Source organism: Schistocerca serialis, chromosome 8 (assembly GCF_023864345.2).
Source record: "Schistocerca serialis cubense isolate TAMUIC-IGC-003099 chromosome 8, iqSchSeri2.2, whole genome shotgun sequence".
Classification (NCBI taxonomy): Eukaryota; Metazoa; Arthropoda; class Insecta; order Orthoptera; family Acrididae; genus Schistocerca; species Schistocerca serialis.
In genome coordinates, this window is record NC_064645.1 from 323,768,818 (window position 1) to 323,780,818 (window position 12,001).

General features: G+C 37.7%; 1 protein-coding gene across 1 annotated transcript in view; it reads right to left on the reverse strand.

Moving 5' to 3' along the window:
* Nucleotides 1-12,001, reverse strand: part of LOC126416999 (cilia- and flagella-associated protein 44-like) — a 582,681-nt gene that overhangs the window by 437,539 nt on the left and 133,141 nt on the right. The gene's annotated exons all lie outside the window — the stretch shown is intronic.

Sequence of the window (12,001 nt, forward strand, 5' to 3'; positions counted from 1 at the left end):
GGGAGATGGTGCACATTGATTAATAACTGCTTGAATAACTGGGAAAATTGATTCGAAAGAATAGTTGACATTTGAAGGTAATTTATGAATCTGTGCACAATCCTGGGTGAACTGATACCCATATCAACACACTCCAATATCAATACATTCAAGGTCAATATTCATAATTTCTGTTACGCACTGCTTCACATTAATTCCATTGTGTGTAGTCTTGACTGTGACAATGTCAATGCAGGATCATCCCCCCCCCCCCCCCCCCCCCCAAATTGTTCGCACAAATTACTCCCGTCTGTCCCGAACCTCTTGATGCAGGATCTCAGCGGCGAGTGAAATGATGAACAGATAGTGGTGGACTTCTTCAATGTATAAATAAATTTTTTTTATAATAACTTTTCTAAACACTTTTAATGTACTGTTGAAATACACATTTTTAACAATGCAGTATGGCGGATCCAAGCATACGCGTGAACGCTACCACTGATAGAAAAAAACAGGTGAAGATACAGGAATTAATAAATTGAGGAGCATATTTCATACTTTGTTTCATACAGACATTTAGTGATGTATCAAAACATTATTCTTGCCACAAAACAACTCGTTAATTTACCTTTGGTAGTGTCTATAACTCATTCAGTTTACGTATAGCTTATATACACACATCAAAAAAAGTTTTGAAATCACCCCAATTCCCAGAACTCCTGAAGATAGATGTTGACTGTGGATTTTGTATCACAGGCACAGTCCCTTTGACTGTTCAGAGGGGTCACTAAACCCGCCCAAAGATGTAAACAACCATGCATGTGCAGTGCCTATTAGACAGAGGTGGTCCAACATCCTATCAGTGCCAGTCATTCCGCCAGGAAGGAGGTACACAAGTCATGTTGTCTGTAGTTCAACCTTGCCTAGACGGTCGATACTGCGGTTCTGTAGTGTCTGCGTTGTTACTTTGTGCCAGGGAGGACTCTCAACATGGGAAGTGTCCAGGAGTCTCAGAGTGAACCAATGTAATGTTGTACGGACATGGAGGAGTGTAGAGACAGGAACTGTCGATGACATGCCATGCTTAGGTCGCCCAAGGGCTACTACTGCAGTGGATGACCGCTACCTACGGATTATGGCTCGGAGGAATCCTGACAGCAAAACCACTATGTTGAATAATGCATTTTGTGCAGCCACACGACATCGTGTTATGACTCAAACTGTGTGCAACAGGCTGCAGGATGTGCAACTTCACTCCTGATGTCCATGGCGAGGTCCATCTTTGCAAACACAACACCATGCAGTGCGTTACAGATGGGCCCAACAACATGTCAAATGGACTGCTCAGGATCGGCATCACGTTCTCTTCACTGATGAGTGTCGCATATGCCTTCAACCAGACAATCGTTGGAGTTGTGTTTGGAAACAACCGCTCAGGCTGAATGTCTTAGACACAATGTCCAGTGAGTGCAGCAAGGTGGAGAACCCCTACTGTTTTGGAGTGGCATTATGTGGGGCCGACGTATGCCACTGGTGGTCATGGAAGGCACCGTAACAGCTGTATGATACATGAATGCCATCCTCCGACTGATAGTGCAACCATATCGGCAGCATATTGGCGAAGCGTTCATCTTCATGGATGACAATGTGCACCCTATCATGCACATCTTGTGAATGACTTCCTTCACGATAATGACATCACTCAACTAGAGGGGCCAGCATGTTCTCCAGACATGAACCCTATTGAACATGCCTGGGATAGATCAAAAAGGGCTATTTTGGATTATGTAACCCACCAACCATTCTGAGGGATCTACACAAAATTGCCGTTGAGGAGTGGGACAATCTGGACCAACAATGCCTTGATGAACTTGTGGATAGTATGCAATGATGAATACAGGAATGCATCAATGCAAGAGGACATGCTACTGGGTATTAGAGGTACTGGTGTATACAGTAATCTGGACCACCACCTTGAAGGTCTCACTGTATGGTGGTACAACATGCAATGTGTGGTTTTCATGAGCAATAAAAAAGGACTGAAATGATGTTTATGTTGACCTCTATTCCAATTTTCTGTACAGGTTCTGGAGCTCTTGGAACCGAGGCGATTCAAAATTTTTTTTGATGTGTGTATATGACAAGATAAGAACAAAAAAATTACATGATTCAATACAATTGTCCCCCACTGTGCACTGACATCATATGGAGGTGACCAATGTCTGTGCTTATTTATCTTTTTGAAGGTTGATAATCCTGGCCGGAATGGGCATAGCCTTTATTTTCAGCCACTGGAGTTACGAATTCATATGGGCATGTCAGCTACTGTTAACGCACACATACATAGGTTTAATCTCCTAACAAATTGCTCGCTGTAATCACATAGTCCCTTTGTTGTCAGTCAGAATCTGCACAGTGTTTAGCTCGTGAAGCACGCACGCACAGTGCAACATCCGTTATTGTCCAAGTTCGCTCTCACATGTGCAATACAAGGCCAGTGTGCCCGTGTCGTGCATTTACAGTAGCTTTCACTGCACAAATTTATTAAGTTCGTGTTCAGCGGTGCGATCTTTTGTTAAATCTTTGATGCAGTGACAATTGGTTTCCATATGAGCAGCCCAAGGAATTTATTTCACCTCATCACTCTCACTTCTTCAAAACAGAGATCAGCTGTACATCCAACATCCATTGACAAGGTAAGTTGCTTTCCACCTTCATGTTGTTGTCGAGCACAGAAAATTCATGTTACATGAAGTATTGCCATTTTTGGTTTATCACGCGCACACCCACATATTGTTTTATCACACACACACACTTAACACTTTGCAGCCATGTTTTGTATGTTTTTGCATTTTGTTTTTGAGTGTCTGTCATAAAGTTGCATTACATAAAGTTCCTGTAGTGTCCTTTTCACATGCTGTACCCACAACATAGTAAAATACAAATACAATTACAAAATACACTCATCCTATTCATTTACTGCCATGCTATTATCGTTGCTCATATACATCACAGTCTGTAACCTATTCTCTCCCCTTTTTATACAAAGTGCCATTGCTTGTCATTTTGTTTTCATTTTTGTTACATTATTCGATTCCAATTATATGAGTATACATTTTACTCTCATTTGGTTATGCATTCTTCATATAACATTCGTAGAACAATAGATTCTGTTTTCATTTATGGCCTAAATTGATATACACTTCATTTCAATTTACAATGACTTCTTGTGGGAGCATATTTATCAATTCAAAAGAGTCGCAAATGTAAACAATAGTCGCTATAATAGATACTACGTGCCGCTCAGATAACTATGTGTGGCATCACCTCTCTAGCATTCTCTAGGAAGGATCTACACACTACAGGGTTGAGGAAATTCCGCAGAAAGGCATTTATTGTCTCAGTTACATCTCGTTAATAGAGTTAACTGTGATCTCGATAAAAAAGTAGTTTGTTGTTTATAGACACAATTCAAATCTGATGATAGCAATCATACCAAATACTTATTCAGTGTTTAAAAGTGCAGCTCAGTATTTACTTGTTATGTTCACTGCATAAAGGATAACCATTTCATGTGCTGAGGTTTACAGAGTTGTACCATCAATATGATATATTACATATAATGAGCATAAAACACTGTTTACGTAAGTAACACACATGCATAAAAATTTCAAAGTAATTCATGTGTAGTCGACACTCACAGTAGTTAGGTTTTGAACCCTTGATTATTTGGTAGTACTCAGCCCTAGTTCAGCATCGTGATATGTGATGTACTGCAACTGTTATCTTCTTCACATACTTCCATACTATCACATTGATATGTATCATAAACTTATAACGATATTTACTTGTGCTGCAATTCTTTGTTATGTTTTTATGGTATCTAACACTCTACAAGCTTTTATCTTTCTTCACTCTAAGACGTGTCAATGCATTATTCCCTGGAAGAAAAAACTTAATACTAACTTAAAACTAAATCTCCATAGAGAAGTATTTAACTGCTTGATGGTTACTAATACCTTTTTCATATATTCAACCATGTATTCATTCACTTCACTGTGCAGTCGTGCTATCACAAAACCTATTTAATGTCATGTGTGCAACTCTACTCACCTTATAAATCTGAGAGATAAAGCGTATTAGAGGTGTGGTGCGACCTCTTATTCAGTTTACCATTTATACTGTACTTGCTTGTTTACCTGCAGCAAGATTTTTCTTGACCATCAAGTACAATTAGTACATGTACTCATGTACTTTAAATACTCAAATGTGCAAATATTGTACTTATATAGATATAATGTATATAGTAGCATAGCTTAAACAAATATCTAGTAGTTTAACATCCCTTTCCTGTGTATATAATCCCTTAGCTTATCTTTGTGTGTGTGTGTGTGTGTGTGTGTGTGTGTGTGTGTGTGTGTGTGTGCGTGGTTGTTGTGTACGTAGTCGTAGTTGCAGTATAGATTCTCTCTTAATTTTCCATGTCCCTGTTTATTCAATAGGCTTTACTAATTCTAGTCCGGGCGGTAGCTCATAAAGTTTGTTTGTTTTGGGGGGCTCCAGCCCTTCCAGCTGTGCCTGTCTGTCGCTTGTGGTTTGTTCACTAGTTTGCTCTCCAATGTGCATGCACTGCATCACTCTGATATCACTTGCATCACGGTGTGTTGTGTATTGCATTGCACGTATTTCACAACTTCATTTATTTGTCTACAATTGGGCTAATTGCAAGGCAAAGCATTGGTATTTAGAGTATTGTGGTCTCTAGACACATAAAAGTAAAATTCTTCCTTGTTACCATCACTCATCTTATCGTTTACACATCGACATATAAGAAAAAACACAAATAAAAATTTTTCTTCACAACTAACAACATAAATTTTGGAGTGTGACTTTCCAGCAGCCTAAATCTAATATTATTACACATATATACAACTTTGAGGGTATACAGCCCTTCTTCAATATATAAATGTTCTCAAGCCTGTGTGGTTTTAGTATTATGTGTGGTCCAGTGTATAGTAGTTGCTACTTACGATTCAGTTTTCAAATTTTTGTAGATTTGGGATGTGTTCTAAGTAATACCTTTTGTCCTATACAAAGTTATGTTGTATATTTCAGCTTTCTGTCATAAATTCCTTTCCTGTATTTAGCTCAGGTTTCGAAGGTGATTACCACTTGTCGTATTTTATCCTCCAGTGATAATTCCAGTATTGGTATCTTGGGCAAAGGTGTCTCCCAGTCATCTACTTGTTTGCAATTTGACATCAGCTCATTTGGTGTAAATCCATTTAATGTATGGAGAAGGTTGTTAACAACTTGTAAGAAAGGCACAACATATTCAGTCAATTTGGTACATTTATGAAGTATATAGGCCCTCACAAACCTGTCGAATTCCTTTAACTTCCTTTTTATGGGGGAAGTTTTGGGATGAAATTTGGATACTAAAATGTGTTCGATTTGGTTGGAATCAACAAACTCTTTACATTTACACCCAACAAAATATGAGGCATTATCTGTTAACAGGACTTATAGTTTTCCTGCTCTTGCAAAATAATCCTCTTTGATTTGTCTTATAATTGAACTGGCTGTAATGTTCTGTACAGCATACAGTTTTACGTATTTGGTGCAAATACCATACAGACCTACTATAAACTTTACTCCCCCCCCCCCTCTATTTCTGTGATAGTGTCCAACCACATCCAATGACATCTATTATAGAGGTTTTTTAGCCACAATTGGATGTATTTCAATCTGTTTGGAGATGTTAGAATGTTTTGCTTTCTGGCAGACAATACACTTTCTTTCCACCCGTAGTACTCTTCATCTAAGGTTGGAGAAATAACCATATTTACCTATTTTGTCTGTGCATTATGAAGTGCCATAATGGCCCTAAGTATTGTGTGTGTATAAGATAAAATAATCCACATATTCCTCAGGCAAACATACGTGCCGTTGTACTTGTTTGGGATGGTTCCTATGGAACAGAACACCTTTGTGAATAGTGAAAAACCTTTTTAACTTTTCATCACCGTTTTGCAAAAGTTTTGCTCTTGTCTTACTGCAGCACATGTCTTCCTGCTGTAATTGCTGCATGTGTTTACACATGTGGACATAGTATGGTCGGAGTGTTTTGTCTTCCATCAACACAGTTCTTATTTGATCTTTCTGCTCTGCAAGAGTGTTAAATTCCTCTAACCTTGTGGTATTCCAGGAAGAGCATCAGCTATTATGTTTTGGTTTCATTTTATGTACACTATTTCAAAATTGAATTCTTGAAGATACATACACAACCTGGCTATCCGTCGGTGTTGCAATTTACAAGTTAACAAAGCGATATGGAATGATGGTTACAGTATGCTATCATGTGTTTACCTCTAAGGAAATATTCAAACTTTTTAAAGGACCAAATTACAGTCAAATCCTCCAACACTGTAACTGAATATGAACTTTCAGCTTTGGATAAGGTGCCGCTGGCAAAGCTAATTACTTTAGTTTTCCCTCTTCTTCTACCATCTGAAAAAGGCATGCACCCAGACCATGAGAAGACGTGTGGGTGCATAAACAAAAATCCCTCTTCATGTCTGGTTGAGATAAAATGTTAGCATTTAATAAAGCTTGCTTGATGTTCTCGAAATCGGTTTGACATTGTCTGTCCCATAACCAAGGTCTGTTTTTCCAGACAAGATAGACTAAAACATCACTGTCCATAAGTTGGTTAGGGACGAATTTCCTGAAAAATGAGTCTAGGCCTAAGTATGCCTTTAACTGCACCTTGTTTTGAGGAGCAGGAGAACTCCTAATGGCAGCAAGTTTTTTTAGGATCTGGTAGTATGCCATCCAAAGATATTATATGACCTAAAAATTTTACCTTTTCTTGTCTGAAATTATATTTCTTGAAATCTGCTGTTACTCCATGTTCGGAAAAGCGGCTCAATACTTGTTCAATTAATCTTAAGTGTTCTACCCAAGTGGGTGTGGTAATTAAAAGGTCGTTCATGTATACTGTTAACTTACTCAAAAGTTTGGGCCCTAGCAGTTTGTCCAGAGCAGACATAAATACACCTGCACTTACGTTCAGTCCAAACGATAATACTTGACATTTGAAGCTTTGTCTTGATTGTGACAACATCAATGCAGGATCACTCCTCCGCTGTTCATGCAAATTTCCTCTGTCCGCTCTGAATCTCTTGCTGCAGGATCTCGGGAGCAAGCAAATGATGAACACATAGAGGTGGACATCTTCAATGTAAAAATAAATTTTGCTTTCCTAATAACTTTTCATAATACTTTTAATGTACAGGTGAAATACATATTTTTAACAATGCTGGTATGATGGATCCAAGCATGTGTCCATACGCTTCCACTTACAGGTACAAGAATCAATAAATTGAAGAGCAAATTTCTTGTTTCATACAGATGTATCAAAATATTATCCTTGCCACAAAACAACTCATTAATTTATCTTTGCCAAACCCATTCAATTTACATACAGTTTACATATAAGAAAGGAAATGAACAAAAACAAATATGATTCAACACACAATACATGGAAATTAAGAGGAACAACTCTCTGCATGAAGACGCTACTGCAAAAATTCTCAGAAAGCACAAATTTAGTTTGGGATTTGCCATATAGTGCAGACTTTCTATGGTACTCATAAGTATTTGACATTAGCAATTTATCAAGTCACAAGAGTTTTGACACAACCTGTGAAAGATAATGTGGGAAAGGCAATGAGCTTCTAATTGAGAAGACAAAAGTTCTGGGATAGCCATATGCACATATACAAGTGGCGATAGTATCATAAGGTATAAAAGGGCAGAGCACTGATGGAGCAGCCATTTGTACTCAGGTGATTCAGGTGAAAAGGTTTCCAACATGATTATGGTCGAATAATGGGAATCAACAGACTTTGAACGTGGTATGGTAGTTGGAGCTAGACACATGGGACATTCCATTTTGGAAACTGTTAGGGAATTCAATATTCTGAGATTCACAGTGTCAAAAGTGTGTCAAGAATAACAAATTTCTGGCATTATCTCTCACCACAGACAACGCAGTGGCCAACAGCTTTCACTTAACAACTGAGAACAGCGGTGTTTGCATAGAGTTGTCAGTGCTAACAGACAAGCAACAATGGTTGAAATAACTGCAAAATTCAATGTGGAACCTATGACCAACATGTCCATTAGCACAATGCAGCAAAATTTGTTGTTAATGGGCTATGGCAGCAGCTGACCAACACGACATTGCCTGCAGTGCCTCTCCTGGACCAGTGACCATATCAGTTGGACACTTGATGACTGGAGAACCATTGCCTGGTTAGTTGAGTCACAATTTCAGTCGGTAATAATTGATGGTAGGGTTTCAGTGTGGCGCAGACCCTATGAAGATATGGACCCAAGTTGTCAATAAGGCACTGCGCAAGTTGGTGGTGGCTCCGTAATGGTGGGGGCTGTGTTTACATGGAAGGAACTGGATCCTCTGGTCCAACTGAACCATTTGGAAACCATTTGCAGCCGTTCATGGACTTCACATTTCTAAATAACAATGTCATCAGACCACAACTTTTGCAATTGGTTTGAAGATGATCATTCTGGACAATTCAAGCGAATGATTTGGCCACCCAGGTTGCCCAGGATGAATTCTGTCGAAAATATATGGGACATACTGAGAGGTCAGTTCATGCACAAACTCCTGCAGCAGCAACACTTTTGAAATTATGGACGGCTACAAAGGCAGGATGGCTTAATATTTCTGCAGGGGACTTCCAATGACTTCTTGAGTCCATCCCACATTGAATTGCTGCACTACACCTCACCAAAGGAGGTCCAACATATACTTAGCTGATTTAGTGAAACTTTTACACTAACATGCCACAGATCAACACACTATCATCAGTTTTTTCCCTTCAAATCTCTCCTGCAGCCTGCTGTCCAACCCTATAGTCGACATTTCAACAAAGGATCCACAAAGATAAAACACAAGCACACTGTACTCAGCCCATGAATTGTATATTAATAAACATCAAAATAAATCAAAGGCAATTTGGGGTGACATCAAATCTGAGTTGGGAGTAAAGAACAAGTGCCAAGAAATTGACCAAATAAAAATTAAAAATGGTATAATTATAGATCATTTTCAAATGTCAAACTGTTTCAATGATTTCTTCATAAATGTGGCAAAATCGGAAGTAGATACAGCCCACCAGCACAAGGTAGATGTCAACTTTGTAAATATAAAACAAAATTCAAGCCTTAAAACATGCAAAATAATTGTCCCAAAAGATGTAGAAAATGCTATAGTGTCTTTAAAAAACATGAAATCAGCTGGGTAGGATGAAATTCCAACCACTGTAGTCAAGGCTGTTTATAACATCATTTCTCAACCATTGGCTAAAATTATTAATCAGTCATTTGAGGAAGGATACTTCCCAGATGTGTTAAAATATGCTGAAGTAAGACCGTCGTTCAAGAAAGGTTCACCAGATGACATGGGAAATTACCACCCTATTTCCCTGCTGCCAGTTTTTGCTAAGGTGATAGAAAGGACTGTTGCAAAATATATTGAAAACTTTCTTACAGAAAACAATATTATAGTTAAAAATCAATTACAATTTCAAAAGGGGAAAAAATGCAATAAATGCTATCAGGGAATTCAGTGAAAAGACAAGCTCTGCTTTAGACAAGCGTAAAAAAGTCACAGGTATTTTCTGTGATTTGACCAAAACTTTTGACTCGGTCAATTACTTACCACTTCTAAACAAGCTAGAGAGGTATGGGATCATGGACAGAGCATTGCAATGGTTCAAATCTTATTTGTCAGAAAGAAAACAAAGAGTTATTCTATATTCAAATGGGAAAAAAATCATTCTTGGAAAGGAAAAAGATTAGTACAGAGGTCAAACAGGGCTCAATTTTAGGGTCTTATCTTTTTCTGCAGTACATATGTGATTTACATTTAAACATTTATGTTCACTCCATTTTATTCGCTGATGACACCTCAGTTTTAATTGAAAATGATGATTTAGAAAAATGCATGATACAATGGAAAATATAATGCGAAACCTAGAATTATGATTTCAGCAAAATGGATTAAAACTCAATGTCACAAAAACAAAAGTAGTGCAGTTCAGTGCTAAAACATCATCATCATCTTCCATAAAAATAGTGCACGGCAATCAGGAAATGACTGAAGCATGTCATGTAAAATTTCCAGGTCTAAATCTTGACAAAAATTTAAATTGGAAGCCACATGTAGACTTCTTTGCAAACAAACTAAATAGCCTAGCTTATGGACACCAGAAAGATAGTCTACCACAGCTACTTTGAGACTATAATTCGATGCGGAATAATTTTCTGGGGAAACTCTACGAACAGCCCTAGATTACTTACACTTCAAGAAAGAATAATAATAAATGTGTTTCGTCCAAAAAAGAACATCATGTCATCCATTATTTAAAGAATTAAAAATACTAACCATTCCTTCTCTGTACATCCATGAAATTTTTATTTTCATCTACAAAAATCAAAACTCACTTGACAATTTTCATTTCAACAACAATTACAGTACTCGTCACAGACACAGTTTCAAATTTCCCTCTCATAATTTGAAACTTTATCCTCAAACACCATAGCACATGGGATTAAAAATTTACAATAAATTAAATAACACAAATCTGTTAAATATGGAGTTTGACCCACAAAAAGGTTGTTATTTAATACACTAGTGGAAAATGTTATTATTCAATTGAAGAATTCATGTAGGACATTTTGGCAATTTGAAAAGAAAAGAAACAATAAAGATTACATATTGTATAATAAATTGTTAATATTATCGTATAAATTGTATTGCAAGCTGCAAAAGACCATAATGTTATATATGTTCTTGTCAAATTTTTCATGTGTAAAAATGCAGAAATGCTTGCTGAAAAATGTTAATTATTATAACCAAACAATGAAAAATCCAGTATGGAATGTAACAATACCAGAGAAGGAAAGTTGCTACTCACCATCTCATCATATAGCGGAGATGCTGAGTTGCGATAGGCACAATAAAAATATCCACACAATTAGAGCTTTCAGCCATTAATGGCTTTGTTAGCAGTAGACACACACACACACACACACACACACACACACACACACACACACACGTGCACGCGCACGCACACACACACACACACACACACACACACACACACACACACACACACTCATGCAAACGCAACTTCCACACACGTCTGCAGTCTCAGAGACTTATTATAATGTTATTTTTCCAAAGTAATTTGACATGTCTCCAGTACAAAAATCTTTGATTTGTAACTGTACATTACGTTATGAGAGGAACAAACTACATTCTACATTGTACGTTCCTCCAGGAGGCAGCAATCAACCAAGTGGAATGGACAGCAGTATCCACTAATACAAACCTGATTGAGACAGCTTGATATCAAGTTGAAACTTGTAGCATCATCACAGGAAACCTCCCTACACACTGTATGATCTCAATGGGGGTGGCCACCAAAGAGTGGGACAGAGTTCAGCATCAACTTCTCGAGCACTTTACGGGCAACATGCCAAGGTGAGAAGCTCATAAACTGCACAGTATTGAGTGCCACAGTACTGAATGTAACCCATCAGCAAATTTAGATTTCATATGTACAGGAAGAGGTGTACTTTTGAAGGGACTGCCTTTATTTTGGTTATTGTTTTATCTTTATTTACAGTAAAGTTACTTCTTTAGTTCATCACAGCTTAATCTATCCCTCCCTGTTCTCCTTTGATGTAACCCCAAACACACTGACAGACATGCAGGTGCTACAAAACTTTTCTGAGCCATTTGTTAGTTTTAATACATTTGTTTATAATAACATGTAACCTAAAGAAAACTGAATATACAGCTAGTAACAAGTTTGAAGCCTAATGGAAGCAGAGTCAACTTCCTCTAATGAAGAAAAAAATTAAAACTGTGAACATAGCAGAATTAAATCTGGTTATACTATGGTAGTGACACATTTACTAA